Source organism: Anomaloglossus baeobatrachus, chromosome 2 (genome assembly GCF_048569485.1).
Source record: "Anomaloglossus baeobatrachus isolate aAnoBae1 chromosome 2, aAnoBae1.hap1, whole genome shotgun sequence".
NCBI classification, from domain to species: Eukaryota; Metazoa; Chordata; class Amphibia; order Anura; family Aromobatidae; genus Anomaloglossus; species Anomaloglossus baeobatrachus.
The window spans coordinates 48,907,196-48,932,843 of NC_134354.1; the positions used below are offsets into that span (position 1 = coordinate 48,907,196).

Here is a 25,648-nt window from a genome sequence, read left to right on the forward strand (position 1 = left end):
GAGCGCGGGAGGAAAAAAAGAGAGCGCGGGAGGAAAAAAAGAGAGCGCGGGAGGAAAAAAAGAGAGCGCGGGAGGAAAAAAAGAGAGCGCGGGAGGAAAAAAAGAGAGCGCAGGGGGGAGGAAAAGAGAGCGCAGGGGGGGAGGAAAAGAGAGCGCAGGGGGGAGGAAAAGAGAGCGCAGGGGGGAGGAAAAGAGAGCGCAGGGGGGAGGAAAAGAGCGCAGGGGGGAGGAAAAGAGCGCAGGGGGGAGGAAAAGAGAGCGCAGGGGGGGAAAGAGAGCGAGCGGGGGGGAAAAGAGAGCGAGCGGGGGGGAGAAGAGAGCGAGGGGGGGAGAAGAGAGCGAGGGGGGGGAGAAGAGAGCGAGGGGGGAGGAAAAGAGAGCGAGGGGGGAGGAAAAGAGAGCGAGGGGGGAGGAAAAGAGAGCGAGGGGGGAGGAAAAGAGAGCGAGGGGGGAGGAAAAGAGAGCGAGGGGGGAGGAAAAGAGAGCGAGGGGTGAGGAAAAGAGAGCGCAGGGGGGAGGAAAAGAGAGCGCAGGGGGGCGGAAAAGAGAGCGAGGGGGGAGGAAAAGAGAGCGAGGGGTGAGGAAAAGAGAGCGCAGGGGGGAGGAAAAGAGAGCGAGGGGGGAAGAGAGCGAGGGAAAAGAGAGGGGAGGGGAGAGAGGGATAAGAGGGGAGAGAGGGATAAGAGGGGGGCAGAGAAGAGGGGGAAGAGGGGAGGGGGAGAAGAGTGGGGGGAGAGAAGAGAGTGGGGAAAGAACAGGGGGGGGGGGGCAGAGGTGCTCTGTCACCAACTGTCTCCACTCTGTGACTTGTGGTGCAGGTGACAGAGTGCAGACAGTTGGTCCCATGCAGCAGGACAGATGGCAGAGCACAGCGGTGACATGCCTGCCAGTGTCTTGCTGCTGGGAGGAGCAGATGATCACACTGTCCGACACCGGCCGCTCTCCTGACATCGCAGCAGAGCGGGCGGGTGGACAGTGTGATCACATACTTACGTGCAGGGGGGGATTCAGCTAAAGACCCCCCCTGTACTGCACCCTGGCGCCCCGTGTCTCAGCTTCTCCACAGTGACGTCCTCCGGCTCCTCCCCTCGATGCTGGGCTGTGATGTACGGTAGTCACCGCCCACAGCCCTGTCACTCAATCTGAGTGGCGCCGGCATCCTGTGACGTACCCGTCTTGTTTGAGAGCCCGGAAATGCCGGGACGTCAGAGGATGCCGGCGGCCACAGCTCCAGGGGGTCATGTGACTGGCACTGAGCGTGCAGGATAGCGCCGCTCAGTGCCAGAACTGGAAACAGAAGCCAATGGAGAAGACGCCTAGAAAGGTAAGTAGAGCTCATACAGAAAATAAAAAAAATGGGTGAACCACCCCTTTAAGTGTCCAGCGTCTGTTGTGTATACGACATGTGCGTGTGCTGTGTATACGGCGTGTGTGCTGTGTATACAGCGTTTGTGCTGTGTATGTGCTGTGTATACAGCGTTTGTGCTGTGTATGTGCTGTGTATACAGCGTGTGTGCTGTGTGTGTGCTGTGTATACGGCGTGTGTGCTGTGTATACGGCGTGTGTGCTGTGTATACGGCGTGTGTGCTGTGTATACAGCGTGTGTGCTGTGTATGTGCTGTGTATACAGCGTGTGTGCTGTGTGTGTGCTGTGTATATGGCGTGTGTGCTGTGTATACGGCGTGTGTGCTGTGTATACGGCGTGTGTGCTGTGTATACGGCGTGTGTGCTGTGTATGTGCTGTGTATACAGCGTGTGTGCTGTGTATGTGCTGTGTATACAGCGTGTGTGCTGTGTATGTGCTGTCTATACAGCGTGTGTGCTGTGTATGTGCTGTGTATACAGCGTGTGTGCTGTGTATGTGCTGTGTATACAGCGTGTGTGCTGTGTATAGAGCGTGTGTGCTGTGTATACAGCGTGTGTGCTGTGTATGTGCTGTGTATACGGCGTGTGTGCTGTGTATACGGCATGTGTGCTGTGTATGCTGTGTATACGGCGTGTGTGCTGTGTGTGTGCTGTGTATACGGCGTGTGTGTGCTGTGTATACGGCGCGTGTGTGCTGTATATACGGCGTGTGTGCTGTGTGTGCTGTGTATACGGCGTGTGTGCTGTGTGTGTGCTGTGTATACGGCGTGTGTGTGTGCTGTGTTTGGCACTTAATAAAGTTTCATATTGTAATGTATATCTAATTCCTGGTGTGCACATGTTTACATGCAGAACTTTTTGGCTTGTTGAGTGCTGTGTATGGCTTCTGTGTGTGCTGTATACGGCATGTGAGTGCTGTGTGCAGTATACAGTATCTCCTCTGCATGTGTACTATATATGGCCAGTGTGTGTCATGGGTAGTGTACAATATGATAACTGTGTGAAGGCTGTGTTGAGTATACGGGCAGTGTGTCAGAGCGGTGTGTGTATGTACAGTGTCTCCTGTGTAATATATATGATTTACCAATCTGCGCTTCAAACAAAGACAAACCTGGAAAAGCAGTTGTGAGACGCAAACATCACAGCGCACCAAAGAGAATCAGCTCTGGCCGCCACAGTAGGGGTATAGGGGTGAGTTAATTAATTCTTTGACCAATTATAGCCAGGTCATTTTCGAGTTGATGATTTTGTGCGGCCCCCAAAGGCTGGTAGAATTTTCCAAATGGCCCCCGGCAGTAAAAAGGTTCCCCACCCCTGAGTTAGACGCTCTTAATCAACTCGTTTCCTGCATTAAGGACAGCGGTCTTACATTGTCACCTGTATAACAGACTCCTGTCCACAGACTCAATTAATCAGTCAGAGTCTAACCTTTACAACATGGGCGACCAAAGAGCTTTCTAAGGATGTCAGGGACAAGATCATAGACCTGCACAAGGCTGGAATGGGATACAAAACCATAAGTAAGATGCTGGGTGAGAAGAAGACAACTGTTGGTGTAAAAGTAAGAAAATGGAAGAAATACAAACCGAGTGTCAATCGACATTGATCAGGGGCTCCATGCAAAATCTCACCTTGTGGGGTAACCAGGATCATGAGGAAGGTGAGAGATCAGTCTAAAACTACAGGGGGGGAACTTGTTAATGATCTCAAGACAGCTGAGACCACAGTCACCAAGAAAGCCATTGGTAACACATCACGCCGTAATGGCTTAAAATCCTGCAGTGCCCGCAAATTCCAACTGCTCAAGAAAGCAAATGTGCAGCCGGCCCATCTGAAGAAGGCCAATGTGCAGCCGGCCCGTCTGAAGAAAGCCCATGTGCAGCCGGCCCATCTGAAGAAAACCCATGTGCAGCCGGCCCGTGTGAAGTTTGCCAATGAACACCTGGATGATTCTGAGAGTAATTGGGAGAAGGTACTGTGGTCAGAGGAGACAAAAATTGAGCTCTTTGGCCTTAACTCAACTCGCCATGTTTGGAGGAAGAGAAATGCTACCTATGACCCAAAGAACACCGTCCCCACTGTCAAGCATGGAGGTGGAAACATTATGTTTTAGAGGTGTTTCTCTCCTAAGGGCACAAGACTACTGTGTATTTGGGGTACTCTCACTCGACCTATCTTGGATCTCATCCACAAACTGCTGGGGACCTGTGCCTCCATTTTCCCCATGCTTCTTCTCATTGCTGTTCATGTCATGTCCTACAACTTGGGAATCATTCATTGTTTTGCATTACTGTGTGTTGTATTTCTGTTCCCATGCAGGTTTGCCTTTCCCTTGTATTTGTCCCTTCTCACTCCCTGTAGCCCTGTGATGTCAGTTTTTCCCCTCCCTTACATTTTGTGTATGTTCCTTCATCCTCATGTTACATGCTAATGCTCTCTGGAGACAATTATTCTTTTTTACCTCCTACTTTCATCATGCAATACAAGAATTCAAGTTAAAGCATCCCTCTTTTCCTGGAGTCTTCTTACATTACATGGTGGCTGAGTTAGGCCGGTTTCACACATCCGGCCACATTCGGCGCACGCCAGTACAGTGTATGCAGTACAATGGCAGCACCACAACTTCAGGGTCACATGCTGCGGTCACATGACAGCAAGTGACTGGCGCTTGTCCCGCTGCCATTGTACTGTATACGCTGTACTGGCGTATGCCGAATCTGGCAAACCGGTGAAAAGCCAGATGTGTGAAACTAGCCTTAAGCTGTCTGAGGAGCCGGTATGAACGTGAGTACAGGTCAATACGAAGGGCCCAGAAAGAGCGAAGTGTTCAGGCATCACTCCGTTCAACATACCCATGAATCAGAATAGTCTGCTTGTCTGCCTCGATGGCTACACAACTTCCCTAAGCCCGACGGGGTGAGCTGTAGGCTCCAGACCTTTAAGTGGTTACCTCAGGGTTCCCTGACTGGCTCCTGAGACTGTGCCACGTCTTTAGTCCTCGAACCCCTCTTCAGAGCTGCCCTCACAAGGTCTATCTCTCTAATCAGCACACTGTGGGGCACTGCAGCCCGAATGTGGATGCTGCCCCCTGACTGCTGGCCCCCTCCTGTGAAAAAATGAGTATTCCCCTTTAAGAGACCTCTCGACGCTGTCACTCCTCCCCAAGAGCGTCATTGGTGCCTCCCCACGCAGCTTGTCGCATAGGCTCAAGGGAAAGTTTTCCCAGTCTCTCTGAGGACCCGGACCAGTTGGACTGCCGGAATGACGGACCCGCTTATGGATGCGGTGAGAGATCGTATCGGCAGGGAGGGGAGCGGATGGCTCACAGGGCTGTTACCTGCGGGCAGCTTCCTCCCTGCCGAGGTTCAAGCGAGCGGTGCCGGCGAGCGGAGGTCTAAGAGACATACCCGCCCGCCGGCCCGCTTGAGCCCGCCACAAAATTCAAAAAGGAGCGCGAAGAAAAGCTCTTCGCGCTCCCAGCGTTTACCCCCGCCCACCATCCTTAGCGCGGCTGCCGGCGCCATTGTGAGGGACGCTCCAGGGGGCAGGGGGGCAGAGCAGGCTGACGGCCCCTCTTTGCAAGCAGCAGGCAGCTGCACGGGGGTAAGGGGAGCCGCTTTGCATCCGATCTCACTGTGCAGCATTCCCCCAAACGTCCTCCCCTTAGTTGCTATGGAAGGAAATAATACATGTCAGAGCTCCTCTGGTTCTAGTGGTGCTTCAGCGGACATGAGAGCACCGCTAGAGCTGGCACCTCTAGCACAAAGGGTGGGGGGAGAAGGGCCCATAAATGTTCCACAGGTGGATGGACAGTTGGTCCTGTGGCCCCCACCTGATCAGACACCGCCACCATCACAGTTGAGCCAGCCTTTACTTATTGCCCCACTAGGTTCTGGTTCAGCTTCACAGCTTAATCCCTCCAGTGTAATGGTACCTCACCAATGGGCTCCCTATGCAAGGGGGGAGGGGGCCAGTTCGCCACTTGGACTGCAGAATAGCCTCCTGCAGATGAGGGCGGGGGTAATTAGCGGAGGGTATCAGAGCATATCACGGTCACGTGCTGGGACCCCGGCCACGGCCATTGCGGGTGGTGCGGGTAGCCAACGCGGACGTGCTTCCTCATCATCATCATCTGACGAGCAGCGCGCGCGTAGACGTAGCAGGCGGCGTACTAGCAGCCGTCGCCACGGCAGATCTAGATCTAGGCGGCGTAGCCGGCGTTCCAGGTCATCGCGCTGGCGCTCCCCTTCTTCCTCAGACGAATCCCCGGAGAGGTCACGGAGAAGACGGAGAACACCGACCGCTACATCTGTACAGCGTGGGGATGTGGGTCCAACATCCGTGGACCAGTTCCAGGATACGGGAAACACAATGTTTTCGGCACAAGGTGAGTACCCTTACGTTGGGGTCTGGAGTGGGGTTGGGTCTGCTGCGCCGGGGGAACCGGCTCATTTTAAAAAAGTATTTGTGAACCCCAAATTATTACAGGTGCCGGAGGGGTCTAAAATTACCCCGCCTGCTCCGGACCTTTACAAAGGTGGTCTTTTTTGCGGTGTCCCCCCCTTGGGTTCCCACCTCGAAGTTCAGGTAAAAGAGTTAATTTGGGCCAACAGCTACGTAGACATCTGGTCATTAATATCGACAGACCAGCATTCGGTTGACCGGGAACGGCGGCCGGGCGAGAAGTTTTATGACCGTAAGCCTAAGGTCGCCAAGACCATAAATAACTGGTTGCAGGCGTTCGCCGTCCTGGGGTGTGTTATGGGACAGCGGCACCCGGAAAGGTGCTCAGAATTATTTATTTACATGGATAGCATTTACAGCTCGTACAAGGCCCACGGAGGTTCTGCGTGGTGGAAGTACGATGAGGACTTCCGCCGCCGTTTGGACCTTCAGCCCCACTTGGGGTGGGGAGTCAAAGCCACTGATTCTTGGCTTCGCCTGATGATGGCGCAGAGGTTTCTCCAGCCTTTTCCCGGGGGGGCTGCCGCACCCGGATCTCAAAGCACGGGCGCGGTGGCCGTCCGCCGACCGGGAACATGTTGGTTGTTCAACGACGGGTTCTGTAAATATCATACCCTGTGCAAGTACAAGCACGAGTGCTCGGTGTGCGGGGGGCCTCACACTGCCACCAAATGCAACAAGCCCGCTCAAAAAGCCCACGGTGCAAAACCCGGGTCTCAGGAACACCGTGACACCAGTGAACGTCACCATGATGGAGCCGTGGCTAAGCAGGTACCCCAATAGGAGGGCCGCAGCTCAAATCAGATTCGGTTTTTCTTTTGGTTTTTTCATACCTTTCAATTTTTCTAGGCTCCCCTCGTCATCCCCCAATTTGAAATCAGCAAGGGAAAACCCGGATGTCATCCGGTCTAAACTGGTTAAGGAAGTGGCCTTGGGGCGTTTTCAAGGTCCGTTTCAGGCCCCACCTTTCAGTAACCTGCGGGTGTCACCCTTGGGGGTGGTTCCCAAAAAGGAACACGGACAATTTCGGCTGATTCATCACCTGTCCTATCCCAAGGGTAGGTCGGTGAATGACGGTATACCTGAGGAAGACTCGTCGGTCCATTATGTGTCTTTTGATAGGGCAGTTGAATTGGTCAGGCTTGCCGGCAGGGGTGCCCTTTTGGCTAAATCCGATATAGAGTCGGCCTTCCGTCTCTTGCCGGTGCATCCAGACTGTCATCACCTGTTGGGCGCAATGCTTGACGGTGAGTATTATTTCGACACCTGTCTCCCCATGGGTTGTTCCATTTCTTGCCAGTATTTTGAAATGTTCAGCTCCTTTTTGGAATGGGTAACCCGCCGGGAGACAGGTTCCGAGTGGATAACTCACTATTTGGACGATTTCCTATTCGTCGGGCCTGCTGACTCTCCTATGTGCCAATCTGTATTAGAATGCTTTCAGTCCCTGATGGGACGGTTTGGCGTTCCCCTTTCAATGGAAAAAACCATTGGCCCTGTGACGGTCTTGTCTTTCCTGGGTATAATCATTGACACTGAAGCCATGGAGTTCAGGCTCCCCCCGGAAAAAATCCGAGGCCTGCTTGACCTTATTTCGGCGGTCATTTCCGTGGGAAAAGTCACCTTGGTACAAATGCAGTCACTATTGGGTTCCCTCAATTTTGCTTGCAAGGTTATGCCTATGGGCAGGATTTTCTCCAGGCGCCTGTCATTGGCTACTTGTGGGGTACGGCTTCCGCACCATAGAATTCGAATAACAACCCCTCTAAAGAATGACTTGTGTGTGTGGCAAAAATTTTTGGGTACATATAACGGCCGCACTTGCTTTCAAGAGGCGGACCGGACAAACTCGGAGGTAGAGCTTTTCTCGGACGCTGCAGGAGCAGTTGGATTTGGGGTCATATTCGGCACTCAGTGGTGTGCGGAAAAATGGCCAGAACACTGGGTGAGGTGGGCGTGGACCGGGAATCTAACCCTGCTGGAACTTTTCCCTATAGCGGTCGCGGTCGAAATTTGGGGGGAGGCGTTGAGGAACAAGCGGATCATTTTTTGGTGCGATAATGCTAGTGTGGTACATGCCATCAACCACTTGTCTGCCTCTTCCCCGCCAGTCATCAGCCTGATCAGATTTTTGGTTTTGAAATGCTTATCAATAAACGTTTGTTTTAAAGCGAAGCATGTTCCTGGTTGTAAAAATAACATGGCGGACGCCCTGTCGCGTTTTCAATTTCAGAGATTTCGGGAGCTGCATCCATCAGCGGAGGTTCAAGGTTTGGTGTGCCCAGCAGGGATGTGGGATGTCCCGCTCAGCTGCTCCCGATGATCCATTCATCAGTGGCCCCGTCGACTTGGAGAGCCTACGGTAAGGCATGGAGCGATTGGTGCGAGTCGGTGGGGGAAATTTCGGACACGCCTTCGGGCGACACTTTATTACAGCTAACACTGAAGTATTTGGTGTCCCTGCACAACAGGCGGGCATCCGGGGCGGTTACACGCAACCGGCTGTCGGGCATAGCGTTTAACTTTAAACTCAGGAACTGGCCAGATGTTACAAAGTCCTTTTTGGTGCATCAAGTTCTGAAGGGTTGGAGGAGAAGCGACATCAGGATCGATTGCAGGAGGCCCATTTCGTTTCGGCTGTTGGCTGACTTAATTAATGGTGCAAAGGTTTTGTGTACTTCCCCATATGAATCCACACTGTTTGCTGCGGCTTTTGGAACCGCCTTTTTCGGGGCCCTTCGGGTCGGGGAACTTGTACCGAAGGCGCGGGGAGACATTAGTGGTTTACGACGGGACGATATTGTAGTATGTGGTGACGGGTTGCGAGTACGCTTGCGTAAATCTAAGACGGATCAGGAAAGCAGGGGAACATGGTTTCCCCTGTTTTCTATCTCGGGCCCAGTGTCTCCTGGAGTTCTTGCGAGCTCTTTTATAGCGATCAGAACCGATGGGCCGCATTTTTTCACACACGAGGACGGTTCCCCCCTATTAGCGGGGCAGTTTTTAAATTTTTTGCGTCGCATTTTGCGCCACCTTGGCCTTCCAGCGGCTGAGTTCGGGACTCATTCGTTCCGGATCGGGGCCGCCACGGAGGCTTCCCGGGCAGGCATGCAAGACTCGGATATCCAGCGAGTTGGGAGATGGCGATCTAGGTGCTTCATGAGATACATACGCCCAGAGCTGGTCTTAAGCGCAGGCACGGCATAGGAGGCATTCGTCCAAGGGCGACGTTACATGTTCAACTGTTTTTGGTTTGTGGTTTGACATTGTTTTCTTTTCAGATACAAGCCGTCCGAGTGTGTGGATCCTAGGTCATTCATTTGTGTACTGGGCAGCTCGGGGAGCGGACTCCCGACCCGGTGGCCGGTCCTTGGGATTGCTGGACGTCGATGTTAACTGGAGAGGTATCAGGGGCCTGTCCTGGCCGCAAGTCTTACCGGAAGTGGTCATGATATCGAAGATGGTCTCATCCCCTGTGGTTTTGGTGATACACGCCGGGGGTAACGACCTGGTTTCTTTTCCATTGGCTGAGTTACTGACCCTTATGCGGTCAGATATGGACAAATTCCCCTGTTTCTTCCCTAAAATGAAGCTGGTTTGGTCCGAGGTGATTCCGCGATTGGTTTGGCATGGGGCTAAGGATGGTTTTGCCATGGAACGAACCCGTCGTACGCTGAATCAGCGGATTTCAAAATTCATACGGTTCAAAAACGGGGTGGTCGTCCGCCATCACCAGCTGGAGGGTGATAATACGGCTTACCTGCGGGCGGATGGAGTGCATTTGAATGGTAGTGGTCAGGAGTTGTTTTTGGCGGGGATCCGTGAGGGTGTCGTGCAAGCGCTACAGTCCATGTTGGGTGGGGTCGCAGCTCGTTGATTTGCTGCTCCTTGGCGGAAGGGGTCGGAATTAAGAAAAAATGGAGGTGGAATACCCGCACCGGACGGCCGAGTGGCGGTACTTTACCAAAAACCCCTGGTATATTTGGCTGGTTTTTAACGCCTGTTTTGGAAGAGCTGTGACCATAACTTTACCCAAAAGATGAGAGCATTGTTTTTCCTTTGACTCTCCAAAGAAAAAGTTAAATAAAAAGAGTTTTGTTTTCAAAGAAAAATTGTGTCGTGGTGTCTCTTAAAGGGGAGGGGGAGGTTTTGTTGGGGTCCTGGCAGTCTGTGGGGCACTGCAGCCCGAATGTGGATGCTGCCCCCTGACTGCTGGCCCCCTCCTGTGAAAAAATGAGTATTCCCCTTTAAGAGACCTCTCGACGCTGTCACTCCTCCCCAAGAGCGTCATTGGTGCCTCCCCACGCAGCTTGTCGCATAGGCTCAAGGGAAAGTTTTCCCAGTCTCTCTGAGGACCCGGACCAGTTTCCCGCCCACCCTCCCCTCTTGTTAAGGTTTGTGTGATGGAATGGAGATGTGAGTGTTTCGATTGTTTTGGCAATTTTTCAAGTCACAGCAGCGGAAGGGGTCGGAATTAAGAAAAAATGGAGGTGGAATACCCGCACCGGACGGCCGAGTGGCGGTACTTTACCAAAAACCCCTGGTATATTTGGCTGGTTTTTAACGCCTGTTTTGGAAGAGCTGTGACCATAACTTTACCCAAAAGATGAGAGCATTGTTTTTCCTTTGACTCTCCAAAGAAAAAGTTAAATAAAAAGAGTTTTGTTTTCAAAGAAAAATTGTGTCGTGGTGTCTCTTAAAGGGGAGGGGGAGGTTTTGTTGGGGTCCTGGCAGTCTGACCATCTGTCAATCCTCCCGTTATCTTATATAACATCTAATCTACCGCTGCTACTGCCTGACCGCTAGGTTGCGCTGGTTGCTACACGGTCCCGGCTCTTCTACATCGGGAACCTGCACTTCACGAGCAGTAGTCATTTTATTAAATACATTAGCAGCATACTTCGTATCTTATCTTCACAACACAAACAAATAGCATAAAACACTAGGGGGAGGCGCAACCACTTTCTACATACATACCAACTTTGTGGCTATACAATAAAAAAAATAATTGAATCTCACTGAACACCCTGCTCCTATCATGAGTGATGGAGCTTTCCTTTTCTCCCTTCAATCTGTGACCCAATATAGGCAGCGGGATGAGGTGATTTACCTCATGCTTGACTTCCTTCTTGTGATTTTGACATCTGGCAGATTATAGCTGTTTGCTGCTGTCTAACTGTCGCGGGCGGAGGAGGGGACGCCGCGCTCTCCCACTGCTCGGGTTCGGCCGCGGCTGCTGCCGCGGCTGCTGCTGCTCGGTGGTGGCTCGAGCGGTGGTCCGGATCCCGGGGACTCGAGCGGCGCTCCTCGCCCGTGAGTGAAAAGGGGGGTTGATTGTGGGGATTTATTGTCCGTGGCGCCACCCACGGTTGTGGTGATAATGGTGACACCACCGCTGCTCTGGACGGGGATCCCGGGAGCGGTGACAAGGAGCAGCTTTGTTGTTAGTTCTCCCCTCCGTGGGTAGGGGGTTGGTTGTCCCAGTGATGGGGTAGGGATGCGTGGCAGGCGGGTTACGGGGCCTGGTGGGGTGCAGGGTCGCAGGGGCAGCGCTGTGCCGGCACGGTGGTACTCACTCAGCCCAATGATGAAGACACAATTCTCGGTAAAACACTCGGCTGGATGGACGGGTCCCACAGAGGGCTGCGGTGTTGTTTCTCCCGGCAGGTTGATGGTGACTGCCTTTCCCTGCACCTGTGTACGGTTGTTGGTTCTGATGGGTTCCCACTGGTAACCCGCTCCCCAGCTTGGATATGGGCTGGAGGAGCCCCTTCTTGCCCGCAGGCTCTGGCCCTGAGAAACGGTTGCCTTGGCGGTGGCGGTGTCTCCCTCTTTTGGTTGGACTGTTGCCTTCTGTCAGGACTTGACTGTTTGGAAACCCAGGAGGTCCCCTTCACTAACGGATTCGGCAAATTCACGGCGACTCCTAGCCTTGCCGGGGTCCGAAAGCCCCTGCCAGATGGTGCTGGCTTCTCTTTGTGTACCGGTCCGGTACCGCCAGGCCACCGCCCGTCCACGGTCCTTACAGTAACTCTGATAGGCCACTCCTGCAGACGGTCACCACCGTCTGCCAACCTTGCTGTACCGCCCGGGCCACACCTGGACGCCGTCAGTTAGTTGCTCCACTACCACTTCTTCCTCTCACTTTTACTGTCAAAACTAATCTGCTCCTTTTCCCGCCTCCAGGACTGTGAACTCCTCGGTGGGCGGGACCAACCGCCTGGCCCACCCCCTGGTGTGGACATCAGCCCCTGGAGGAAGGCAACAAGGGTTTTTTGTCTGACTTCGGTGTGCCTGCCGGGAGTGTGGGGTGTGTGGGTGTTGTGCTCTGTGGCCCCTGGCTTGTCCAGGGCGCCACATAACCACCTAAATACTGCTGCATTTAGCGATCCGGCTATGGTCTCTTCCAAACCCACCCAATGCAATTATGCAATGTTGAAATGCCAATGAGTTGCCAGGGCCATACTAGTGATCAATATTTCAGTATATACTGCAATAGTAAAGTACATAAATATATCAAGGGTGTAAAAACTGTGACCTGGGGGCCACATGTGGCCCTCAATTCCTTTCTTTGCAGCCCTTGGCTAGATGGTCAAAGACAAGCCTGACAGTCTCTGGTGGCTGCTCATATGTCATGTAGCAACGTAGGCATGGGCAACTATTATTAATGGTGCATCATGTGAACATATTTGTGATCATCTTGTCATCAAAATAAGTAGTTGATGAAGGAAAGAAGTAACCATGTATCAGTGCTGCAGTATTCACTGTAGTTTAAAGAGAACCTTTCACCAAATGTTCTACGTTAACCTGGACACATGATGTAACAGTGCTTACTGCGGGCTCCGGCGGCGAGCCTGCAGTAATCCCAGCACATGTCTGCTGATCTGATCAGCAGACATGTGCGGGTAACACATGTGCAACGTGATGATGAGTGTCAAGTTGTTGCCATGGTAGCACAGGTGTCAGCTGATGACCCCCGATGCTGCCATGACTCACTACCTGTGAGAGCCGACAGAGCCTCTGACACTCACAGAACACTACATTTTTGCTCATCAGAGCTATACTGCAGCATCGCTCTGATCAGCACAAGTGATTGCAGTGTACAGTGATAAAGTCTCTTAGGGGGACTAGTAAAATCAATAAAAAAAGTTTCAAAAAATATGAAAAATAAAAAAAAAAACCCTAAAAATTCAATTCACCCCTCTTTCACGTCATTGAAAATAAAACAACAAAAAAAATACACATATTTGGTATCGCCAAGTTCAGAAATGCCCGATCTACCAAAATATAAAATCAATTAATCTGATCAGTGCACAGCATGGCGATAAAAAAATTCCACATGCCAAAATTACGTTTTTGGTTGCCGCAACATTGCATTCAAATGGAATAATAGGCGATCTATGCAAAAATTGTATAATTAAAAAACTCCACCTCAAGACACAAAAAATAAGCCATCACTGAGCCATAGATCCCGAAAAATTAAAATGCTACGGGTCCTGGAAAATGGCGACAAAAGCGCTATTCTTATTTGGACAAACTTCTGAATGTTTTTTCACCTCTTAGATAAAAATAAAACTATACATGTCTGGTATCTACGAACTCGTACCGAAACATAGTAAATAAAAGACCCCAAAAACAATTGTGCAATTTCAATTTTTTTGCAATTTCACCACATTTGGAATAATTTTTCTGTTTTCCAGTACATTATATGGTAAAACTAATGGTTGGATTCAAAAGTACAACTCGTCCTGCAAAAAACAAGGCCTCATATGGCAATATTGACAAATAAATATAAAAGAAGGGGAGGAAAAAACCAAAAGTGAAAAATCACCGGGTGGGTGAAGGCGTTAAGTCCAAGTGGTTGTTATCAGAGTTTTCACTGGGGGCGTGTACTTATTTCCCCTGTATGACGTTACCCAATCATAAGTGAGTAGTGACACACAGGAGAAAATCATGTGCCCACTTCAACATGAAAATTTGGTGAAAGGTTCCCTTTAAGGAGTAGGAAAATGCCCGACTGTGCCAGCATTTCACATAAGCCACAATAGAGAAAGCTGATGTGTCGCCCTGGGCAAGCCAGGGGACACAGGTCACACACCACCACACCCTACATCCCAGGTAGGAACATCTAAGCTAACCAAAAATCCTTGTTGCCTTCCTCCAGAGACTGATGATTCACACCAGGGGGTGGGCCAGGCGGTTGGCTCCGCCCACCGAGGAGTTCACAGCTCTGGAGGCGGGAAGTACCAGGCAGTCTAGTTAGGGGAGTGAAGGAGTAAACAGCTAAGATGAGTTAAGGAAGTGAAAGTGAAGGAAGAAAAGTAGTAAAGGAGGACAGCAAGAGTGGTGACAGAACAGAAGGAGTGTGCAAAAGCCTGAGGTAGTCCAGCTGTGTGCAGGACAGGTCAGCAAGGTCAGCAACGGCGGTGACTGTCTGAAGGGGGACCGTTTGGAAGTTCCTGGAAGGACCCCGTAGGCTGTGTGCCCGGTGGTCTGGAGCAGTGTTCCGAAGGACAGTCAGCACCAGGGCAGGGGCCTCTCAGAACCCGGCAAGGCTTGGAGTCGCCATAATTTGCCAAATCCGTCAGTGAAGGGGACGTAGATCCCCCAACAACCAAGTCCCGATTGAAGGCAACAGCCCAGCCAGTGTAAGAGAGACACCGCCACCGCCAAGGCACCAGTTTCTTAGGGCCAGCGCCTGCGGGCAAAGAGTAGAGCTCCTCCGGTCCAGCTTGAAGCCGGGGAGCGGGTTACCGGTGGGGACCCATCGCAACCAACAAGTACACCAAGGTGCTAGGAAAAGGGACATCACCGTCAACTACCGGGAGAGCAAGTGCAGCCATCCGTGGGACCATCTTACCAGCCGTTTGGTTTACCGTAAAAACTGTGTCAACGTCTCAGGCTGAGTGAGTACCACAGTGCCGCAAGGCACAGCGCTGCCCCCGCGTCCCTGCGCCCACCAGGCCCTGCACCCCCCAAGCCATCACCGGGCCCCGGGATCACCAACCCCTACCCACGGAGGGGCAACACAACACCTGGCTGCTCCGCATCACCATCCCCGGGATCCCCATCCAGAGCAGCGGTGGTGCAATCACCACAACCGTGGGTGGCGTCACGGACAATAAACAATCCCCACACCCAACCAACCCCTTTCACTCACGGGCGAGGAGTTCCACTCGAGAACCCCCGGGATCCGGCCTACAGCTCGAGCCACCACTGAGCAGCGACCGCCGGACCCGAGCAGAAGGGGTGAGCGTAGTGTGCTGACACCCTCCTCCCCGCCCGCGACAACTTGGCATCACGAACAGGATCTTACCGCTCTGCCGTTTGGTAGAGGTGCGCCTTGTTACCGCCGGAGATATCCGGCAGAAAAATTTCAGAAGCCGCCATCTTTGGCGCGAAAAGTTCCCGCTCGAGCGTCTTCTCGAGTAGTAGAGGCGCGAAGGCCAAAACCCCGCCCCGAGAGAGGAGGGGCCGGAAAGAGCTAAGGGGGACGGAAACAAGATGTCTGCACCCGACGGAGCCGCTGGAGGAGCGGTGGTCGCAGCCGCAGCGGCACCCGCGGATGGGAATGGGCCTGCCCAGGTCCCGGCCGCACCGGCGGGAGGTGCCGCGGCCCCCGCACTCGCTCAGGTCATGCCGTTCTCCTTGCCCTATGCGCCCGGAGCTGCCTGGCTACCGCAGTATGAAGAGAAACCGGATGCCCTACAGGCCTTCCGGAAAAAGCTTAACCCGTTGCTAGAGCTGTACCCACTGACTGATAAGCAACGTGCAGCGATAGTGCTAGGCCAGTTAACCGGTGCGGCGGAGCAGGAAGCGGAGACCTGGGCCTAGGGGGACCGGCTCTCTGTAGCCACCATCTTTGAGAAGCTACAGACTGCCTTCGAGACCCGGACTGAAGCTGAGCTGAGGATGCAGTTTTACCAGTGCCGGCAACGAGCTGGGGATAGCATTCGGGACTATGCTCTACGTCTGCAGACCGCCCTCCGCACGCTGAAGCGGGTGAACCCTATTAGTGAGGCGGATAGCAACAAGATGTTAGTGGAGCAATTTGCGCAGGGGATGAGGTCCCCTGAGGATCGTAAACAACTCCGGCTGTGGGCCTTGGAACACCCTGATGTGGACTTTGCTGTGTTAAAGGAGCGGGCCATTAAAGCACTACAGCCCCCAGCTGCCGAAGTTATGGAATCCGCCCCGTGGCCCGTCGAGACGGCTCCCGTTGTGGCGGCCTCAGCCAAACCAACCTCTCCAATACCTGCAGCCCCAAGCAGCACAGTGGAAGAACTGGCAGCCCAGGTCCGTCGCATGGACGGAGACCTCGCCAAGATCCTTGCTGCACTACAACCTCTGACCAGATCTCAGCCTCCAGCACAGATACAGCTTTCTGACAGCCCCGAGGATGTTCCCTGGATGCAGCGGAGAAGTGCTAATAACCCGCAGAGCAGACCTCCAATCTGCTACAAGTGCCGTAAGCCTGGTCATTACTTTCGACAGTGCCCGTTAAACGAGCAACCCCTGGGGCCCCGGGCCAATCCTCAGGAGTAGAACATCGTGGCCCCCCCGGACTGGCGAGACCGATAGGGCGGGCCCTGATATATCATCCCCGTGGCTGTGGACGGCATACCAGTGATGGCTCTCTTGGACACTGGATCACAGGTAACTACCATACCGTACACGTTGTACCAGCGGTATTGGGCCATAGACGAGCTGGCGCCCCCAGACAATAGTATAACGTTGATTGCCGCTAATGGACTTCCATTGACCCAGGTGGGGTATAAACAAGTAGCTATGACAGTGGGGCAAGCTGAACTGCAACACCAGGGTATGATTGTGATCATGAATGAACCCAGTGATCATAACCCGAAAATAGTGCTGGGAACCAATGTGATGGAGCACTGCATGGCTGATGTGTTCACCCTATTACAACAGCTGGCCGCCACAGCGGCAGGGAGCCGGCAGAGGGCTGTGCAGCGTGAGATCCGAGCCCTGATGTACCGCCAGCATGTAAGCTCAACAGGAGGGGAGATTGGTGGAGTGAGAGTGATGGATGTTGCTCCATTGACTGTGCCCCCTAGGAGCGAGATGATGATCTGGTGTAGGGTAGCAGTAGGGCCTCAGGGGCGTGACTACCCTGCGATGATGGAGCCCATGCCTTCCGAGCACTGGCCCACTGTAATGGCCGCCCGAGGGGTGGTGGATGTGAAGAAAGGGAGAGTGCCTGTGAGAGTGCTGAACTGTGGAGAGAAAGAAGTCAGGCTTCCCCGGTATGCCACCATTGCCAAGCTGCTCACCCTGGACCCTCACACTATCCATGAAGCCAGTCCATCCACACTCCCACCTACCACCAGCACTTCCCCACCCCAGGGGGAGACAAAGGAGTGGCATCAACAGTTACATGTAGGCACTGACGATACCCCTACACATCACAGGGCAGGGGTATACAGGGTGGTGCAGGAGTACGAACAGGTTTTCAGTAAGCACCCCCTATACTTTGGGCAGATCAAGGGGGTCCAACACCACATCCCCACCGGTGAACATCCCCCTATCAAAGAGAGGTATAGACCTATTCCCCCTGCACATTACCAGTGTGCCAAGGATATGTTGAGGAATATGAAGGAGGCAGGGGTTATTCGGGACAGCTGTAGTCCCTGGGCCGCTCCGTTGGTACTGGTCAAGAAGAAGGATGGTGCCATGCGGATGTGTGTGGACTACCGGAAGATCAACCAGATAACCCATAAAGATGCCTATCCATTACCTCGTATTGAAGAGTCTTTGGCTGCACTGAGAACTGCAAACTACTTCTCGACCCTTGACCTCACCAGCGGATACTGGCAAGTGGCCGTGGCCCCAGAGGACCGGGAGAAGACCGCCTTCACCACCCCGATGGGTCTCTGCGAATTCAATAGCATGCCGTTTGGGCTGTGCAATGCCCCCAGAACCTTTCAACGGCTGATGGAGTGCTGTCTGGGACATTTAAACTTCAAGACCGTCCTGTTGTACTTGGATGATGTGATTGTTTATTCCCAGACGTATGAGGCCCATCTGGAGCACCTGGCCGAGGTGTTCACGTCCCTTGCCAAGTACGGGATGAAATTGAAGCCCTCTAAATGCCACCTGCTGAAACCCCGGGTGCAGTATCTAGGGCATGTGGTGAATGCGGATGGTGTCGCCCCCGACCCTGAGAAGATTACTGCCATCCAGAGCTGGCCGAGACCAACTACAGTGAGGGAAGTAAGGCAGTTTCTGGGTCTGGTGGGGTACTATCGGCGCTTTATAAAGGGGTACACGAAGATGGCTGCCCCCATGCAAGACCTCCTCGTGGGACAGACCAAAGGTGGTAGACCCATTGGAGCCCCACTGTCGTGGGAGGACAAGCATGAGGAGTCCTTTTGCCAGTTGAAGGCGGCCTTGACCGGAGAAGAGGTCCTGGCGTACCCTGATTATGGGCGCCCGTTCATCCTCCACACGGACGCCAGTAACGTGGGGCTAGGAGCGGTCCTATCCCAGGTCCAGGATGGAAAGGAGAAGGTGATTGCCTATGCCAGCCGAAAACTCCGGCCGACCGAAAGGAACCCTGAGAACTACAGCTCCTTCAAGCTCGAGCTATTGGCGTTGGTGTGGGCTATCACGGAGCGGTTCCGCTACTACTTGGCGGCAGCAACATTCACCGCGTTTACGGACAACAATCCGCTGACTCACCTGAACACGGCCAAGTTGGGCGCGCTGGAGCAGCGGTGGGTAGCCCAGCTAGCCAACTATGATTTCACCATAAAGTACCGAGCCGGTCGCGTCAACATAAATGCGGATGCACTCTCCCGAATGCCCCATTTGTCAGAAGAGGGGTGCGAGGATGACGACCTCGAGGAGATTGAGTTGCCTGCGTTCCACCAGCCGCCTACTGAGAGGGTACAAGTACATCAGCAACGAGTGGATCTGGACCCACGTCCCAGTCAAGAGTGGCAGGAAGCTCAGGACCAAGCGCCGGCTGTTCGCCTTGTCAAGACTCTGGTGGAACAAGGTGCTACGGGAATAGACCCTGCCGCTCCAGCCGAAGCCCAACGCTTGTGGAAGGAACGGAAACGGCTTTACCTACACCAAGGGAGGCTGTACCGTGAGCTGATCAACCCGAAGACCCATGAGAAAATATGCCAGTTGGTCATTCCTCAGGCTGACGTCACTACTGTCCTGCGGGCATACCATGATGGTGCTGGCCACTTCGGGTGGAAGAAGCTGGAGATGCTGTTGAGGGAGCAGTTCTATTGGAGTGGGATGCGTGAATCGGTGGAAGCCTGGTGCCGAGAGTGCGGTCCTTGTACGCTGAGGAGAAAGGACGAGACTAGCCAGAGGGCACCCTTACATCCAATAGTCACCCATCAGCCGCTGGAGTTGGTCGCCCTAGACCATGTCAAGCTCACCCCTAGCCGAAGTGGGTACACCTACGCATTGACCATTGTAGACCACTACTCAAGATTTATGGTGGTAGTCCCCGTTAAGGACCTGACTGGTCGAACTGCTGCTCGAGCGTTCCAGGCTTATTTTTGCCGACCCCATGGGTACCCCGAAAAGGTGCTGACTGACCAAGGCCCGGCCTTTGAAGCAGAGGTGTTCCACGAATTCTGCCAGTTTTACGGCTGCAAGAAAATCCGGACCACTCCGTACCACGCCCAAACCAACGGCATGTGCGAGAAGATGAACCACTTGGTCCTGGGGCTTCTCAAGACGCTACCGCTGGAAGAACGGAACCTGTGGCCGGAAAAGTTACCCGACTTGGTCGACATGTACAATAATATCCCCTCTAGCTCGACGAAGTGCACCCCAGCGTATCTGATGAGGGCTCGGCCTGGCCGCCTGCCGGTGGACCTGGAGATGGGGTTGGAGGCCCCAGAAGCACTCCCTTCGACGGCGGAGTGGGAAAGTCGGAGGAGAGCACAATACTGGCAAATCCAGGAGTACTGGAGAAAAACCTCAGTCGAAGTCGAGAACAGCAGGAGCACCGGTTCAATCAGAAGGCGTCCGCGGGTCCTTTCCAGCCAGGAGATGTAGTGCTGAAACGGAAGAGGAAGGCCCACAAGCTGGATGATCAGTGGGAGCAAGTCCCTTACGTCATACAACCCACAGAATGGGGAGATGGGAAGGCCTACCAGATCAGTCGTGACCAAGGGGGCACCCTGGCCACAGTTTCCCGGGACCATCTAAAAAGGTGCCCCCCAGCGTTGGAGGCAGAGGCTGAAGTACCGGTTCCTCCACCAGCAGAGAAGGCAGCAGAGGTAATCCACACTGTAATGGGTGACTTCCCAGCAAACTGGCCTACACAGAACGGCGCGGTGATTCTTCCAGTGATACTGTTCCCACAACCCGTGGATGAAGAAGTAGTGGAAGCGGTTAACCGTGAGCCAGAACCAGTGCCAGTGCCCAGGGATGAACCTGTACTCAGCTCCCCTACACCTCCGCCTGCTCCACACTATAGCAGGGAGGAGGAACCGATTGTTTCCTCTACCCCACTGTCTAGCACCACTGACATCGGTCCCCGAAGGTCCACCCGTTCCAACCTAGGTAGACCTCCACTTAGGTACAGGGAGACCGTTCTGTGAGTAAAAGGGGTCAGGGATGTAAAGAGTGTTTGTTTGTTGTTGATGATTACCGAAGTTTAACCTGATTGCTTGTGATTTGCAACCGGCAGGAGCCGGCACCGTTGTCCCCGTGGGGACCGTTTAAAAAGTTATTTTGCATGGGAACTATCCATGGACAAGCCCGTGAACTTGCAGGTCACCCACAAACGTTAAGTGGCTTGTAAATATGTTGTTTGCCGTTACCGTTTCCGCAATGCCGCCTCCGGAGAGGCAGGTTGGAGGGAGGGCCCTGAGCAGAGCAGGCTGGGGCCCAGCCACCAAAGGAACCGGTGGCTACCCTCTGGAGGGAAGGACAGATCCCGCTCGGGTACCGTGTGCTGGACTGTGGGTCAAGGGGTGCTGCCTGGGCTTTAGGGGCAGCATCAGGGCCAGGTTGCTTGGGTGGGAGAGAGCGGAAACCGTAACCGTAAACCGTTTGAAACGTTTAAGAGATGTGCCTCCCGTTTTGGGAAGAGTTATTAAAAATGTACATATGTTATTTTACCATGTTATCTTTTACAGAAAAATAAAACCGGTGTTGGACGGCAGCCCGCGGACGGTCTGCATTTTGCTAAGGGGGAATGTGTCGCCCTGGGCAAGCCAGGGGACACAGGTCACACACCACCACACCCTACATCCCAGGTAGGAACATCTAAGCTAACCAAAAATCCTTGTTGCCTTCCTCCAGAGACTGATGATTCACACCAGGGGGTGGGCCAGGCGGTTGGCTCCGCCCACCGAGGAGTTCACAGCTCTGGAGGCGGGAAGTACCAGGCAGTCTAGTTAGGGGAGTGAAGGAGTAAACAGCTAAGATGAGTTAAGGAAGTGAAAGTGAAGGAAGAAAAGTAGTAAAGGAGGACAGCAAGAGTGGTGACAGAACAGAAGGAGTGTGCAAAAGCCTGAGGTAGTCAAGCTGTGTGCAGGACAGGTCAGCAAGGTCAGCAACGGCGGTGACTGTCTGAAGGGGGACTGTTTGGAAGTTCCTGGAAGGACCCCGTAGGCTGTGTGCCCGGTGGTCTGGAGCAGTGTTCCGAAGGACAGTCAGCACCAGGGCAGGGGCCTCTCGGACCCCGGCAAGGCTTGGAGTCGCCATAATTTGCCGAATCCGTCAGTGAAGGGGACAACCAAGTCCCGATTGAAGGCAACAGCCCAGCCAGTGTAAGAGAGACACCGCCACCGCCAAGGCACCAGTTTCTTAGGGCCAGCGCCTGCGGGCAAAGAGTAGAGCTCCTCCGGTCCAGCTTGAAGCTGGGGAGCGGGTTACCGGTGGGGACCCATCGCAACCAACAAGTACAACAAGGTGCTAGGAAAAGGGACATCACCGTCACCTACCGGGAGAGCAAGTGCAGCCGTCCGTGGGACCGTCTTACCAGCCGTTTGGTTTACCGTAAAAACTGTGTCAACGTCTCAGGCTGAGTGAGTACCACAGTGCCGCAAGGCACAGCGCTGCCCCCGCGTCCCTGCGCACCACCCCCCAAGCCATCACCGGGCCCCGGGATCACCAACCCCTACCCACGGAGGGGCAACACAACACCTGGCTGCTCCGCATCACCATCCCCGGGATCCCCATCCAGAGCAGCGGTGGTGCAATCACCACAACCGTGGGTGGCGTCACGGACAATAAACAATCCCCACACCCAACCAACCCCTTTCACTCACGGGCGAGGAGTGCCGCTTGAGAACCCCCGGGATCCGGCCTACAGCTCGAGCCACCACTGAGCAGCGACCGCCGGACCCGAGCAGAAGGGGTGAGCGTAGTGTGCTGACACCCTCCTCCCCGCCCGCGACACTGAATCTATTGTCTCTTCATTTCTGGATTGTGAACACTCCTGATGGTTGTGAGCCTTGAAATGGAATCGCACCTAATAGACATTTACTATAAGTAGTGATGTTGTATTGCGGCCCATGGGGTTGCTTCAATCTGGCATGTGACCCATGTACTAAAAAAGGTTTGCACCCCTGAAGTATATAGTGCAAGAAATTACTTGCCTCAAGCTGCCTATATGGAAGTGAAAGCAAGAGGTTGAAGGGTCCCAACAGTGGGAACCCAAGTGGTCAGACATTAATCAGGTGTCAAGTGATTAAACCACTTTAAATAAAGTAAATAAAATCTAAACCTAGAGAATTAGTACCTCCAGCAGTTCAGCAGATCTATTATTAATGCCCACCTTCTTTTGGTAATGAGATGACTCTGCTACTTCTTTTCCGGTCTATACAGTAAAGCAGGCAAGTGAGCTACTGACAAGAAGTGTCAGCCAAAGCTCTTCTATTAACTTCTGCAACTTTTTCGTGCTTTCAGATGTAACTGTACGTCAGTCAGGACGCACAGTGTGGAGCAGACTCAGAGGGCATATGCTGGCTGTATTACTCGGCCAGCATCTGCTTGTAACAGCAATGATTGTAATTAGCTCTGATTGCTGGTGTTAACCACTTAGATGTTGCTGTCAGTCACTGACAAAGGAATTTAAATATCTTGGTTGCTGTATGTGCACTGCCTTGCATTGGCCAACCCTTGATTTTTTGTAACGGCAAGCCACCCACTAAGCAGGACCCCGAGGTACCCCAAAACCCTTTAACCCCTATTCAGGGATCTGGAATTACTGCAGGGTCCAGGAGTTCACTGCCTAAGGCCTCCAACACACATCCGTTAAATACGTGTGTGTTTGTTCCATTTCCGTATATACCGGAGACACGGACAAACATGCACCAATGTTAATCTATGTTTGAGGTCACACGTGCGTTATTCCATAATGTCCGTGTGTCCGTGTCCGTGAACCGTATGTGTTTCCGTGTTGCACGGAAGCATGTCCGTTTTCTGCACGGAGCACGCACACACGGACCCAATGAAAGTCTATGGGTATGTGCGCACACGTTAGTAAACACGTATGTATCTCCGTATCGTCCGTGTCCGTTTGGTGCTTTTTTCTAGCGATGTCAGTCAATCTTTCTTTTTCTGTGTATGTTGGTCAATCTCCCTCAGTCTGTCAGTCGGTCTCTCTGTCTTGTCTGTCCCTCTCTCTCTCTGTCCATGTCGGTCAGTCTCCCCCCTCTCTCATACTCACTGTTCCCCGATCACCGGCGCGGCGCTGCACAGCTTTTAAAAAAACTCCGGCGGCTTTTACTATTTTGAAAAAGCCGGCCGCTCATTAATCAATCTCGTATTCCCTGCTTTCCCCGCCCACCGATGCCTATGATTGGTTGCAGTGAGACACGCCCCCACGCTCAGTGACAGCTGTCTCACTGCAGCCAATCCCAACCGCCGGTGGGTGTGTCAATATCAAGCAGTAAAAAAAATAAATAATTTTAAAAAAAACGACGTGCGGTCCCCCTCCATTTTGATACCAGCCAGGGTAAAGTCACACGGCTGAAGGCTGGTATTCTCAGGATGGGGAGCTCCACGTTATGGGGAGCCCCCCAGCTAACAATATCAGCCAACAGCCGCCCAGAATTGCCGCATCCTTTAGATGCGACAGTTCTGGGACTGTACCCGGCTCTTCCCGAATTCCCTGGTGCGTTGGCAATCGGGGTAATAAGGAGTTAATGGTAGCCCATAGCTGCCACTAAGTCCAAGATTAATCATTGCAGGCGTCTCCCCGAGATACCTTCCATGATTAATCTGTAAGTTACAGTAAATAAACACACACAACGAAAAATCCTTTATTTACAATATTAAACACTAAGAAATACCCTCGTTCACCAATTTATTAAGCCCCAAAAACCCATCGATGTCCAGCGTAATCCACGGAGGTCCTGCGTCGCTTCCAGCTCTGCTACATAAAGGTGACAGGAGCTGCAGAAGAACACCGCCGCTCCTGACAGCTCCACGCAGCAACTGGGGTGAGTTGCGTGATCAGCTGTGCTATCACTCAGGTCACTCGCGGCCACCGCTGGGTCCTTTAACTGTGACAGCAAGTCGCCCGAGTGACAGCGATGAAGTCACAGGTGAGTTGCGGTCTCGGGTGGAGGATACAACTGGCTGCGGGTAGCCTGAGTGACGGCAGCGCTAATCGCGCTGCTCACTTCAGTCACTAAGGGGATTAGCGGTCACCGGTGAGTCCTTCACGGGTGACCGCTAATCAGGACGCGACACAGACAGCCGCGGGATGACAATGAAGTCGGGTGAAGTTCATCCGAGTTCATTCTCATCACGTGACTCTGTCTGCTGTCAGCGGGTTTGTATCAACGACATTGTGCCTCACACACGTACCATTTCACATGGACAACACACACACGTCAGTTACGTTTCACACGCACACACGGACATTCCACACACACATACGGCTAGCATACGCCATTCACACGGATGCCACATGTACCATAAAAACGGACCTAAAAACGGATCACGGACCTGAAAAACGGACCGTATGACATGTGCGTGTTTTTCACGGATGTGTGTTGGAGGCCTAAGGTAGGCTGCAGTCTAGAGACAGGGATAGTCGCCAGGCAAGGTCTAAACCAGAACATCAGCAAGGTACAAAATGGAAAGGCAGGGGGAATGTCCAGAAAACAGGCCGAGGTCAAACCGAGATGTCAGGCGAGGTACAAAACAGCAGGCAGAAGGGACGTCAATAAGCAAAGACGACTTCATAGGAGACATAAAACAAGGTGCACAGTACCAGGGAGGATGTGGCTCACAGCAACACAAGACTATATCTGGCAAAGATCCAGAAACACTGAAGGATATAAAAAGGGTGTGGTGCCTTCCAATAGGCTGGAGTATGAGCCGATACTAGCTGGAAGGCACACACCCCTACAGTCAGTCAGCAGTACTGCAAGTTCCAGCCAGACCAAGCCTGGTGAATGTGCGGTGACTCCGCCCACCAGAGTCACTGGAACTGACATCTCCCCCATCACCAGCACTGCCTGCAGTGTGAACAGAGCAGCGCCTGGTGACCGGCGCAGATGTCACTGGAGCAGGCCCTGGTGGAGCAGTGACAGTAGAGTGGCGCCTGGTGATCGGGGCAGACGTCACTGGAGCAGGCCCTGGTGGAGCAGTGACAGTAGAGTGGCGCCTGGTGACCGAGACAGACGTCACCAGAGCAGGACCTGGTGGAGACGTGACAGTAGAGTGGCGACTGGTGACCGGGGCAGACATCACCGGAGCAGGCCCTGGTGGAGACGTGACAGTAGAGTGGCGCCTGGTGACCGGGGCAGACGTCACCGGAGCAGGCCCTGGTGGAGACGTGACACTTTTTAACAGTATACTGCAA

At 53.3% G+C, this 25,648-nt stretch overlaps 1 protein-coding gene and 1 long non-coding RNA gene across 3 annotated transcripts in view; one reads left to right on the forward strand and one right to left on the reverse strand.

Annotated features, from left to right (window-relative positions):
- The window catches only part of EPCIP (exosomal polycystin 1 interacting protein), an 83,435-nt gene that overhangs the window by 56,752 nt on the left and 1,035 nt on the right, over positions 1–25,648 (reverse strand). The gene's annotated exons all lie outside the window — the stretch shown is intronic.
- Positions 1,206–10,531, forward strand: LOC142282693 (uncharacterized). The gene is made up of 3 exons (XR_012744546.1): positions 1,206–1,324; positions 8,063–8,191; positions 9,111–10,531. It is a non-coding gene; the product is annotated as an uncharacterized LOC142282693 (long non-coding RNA).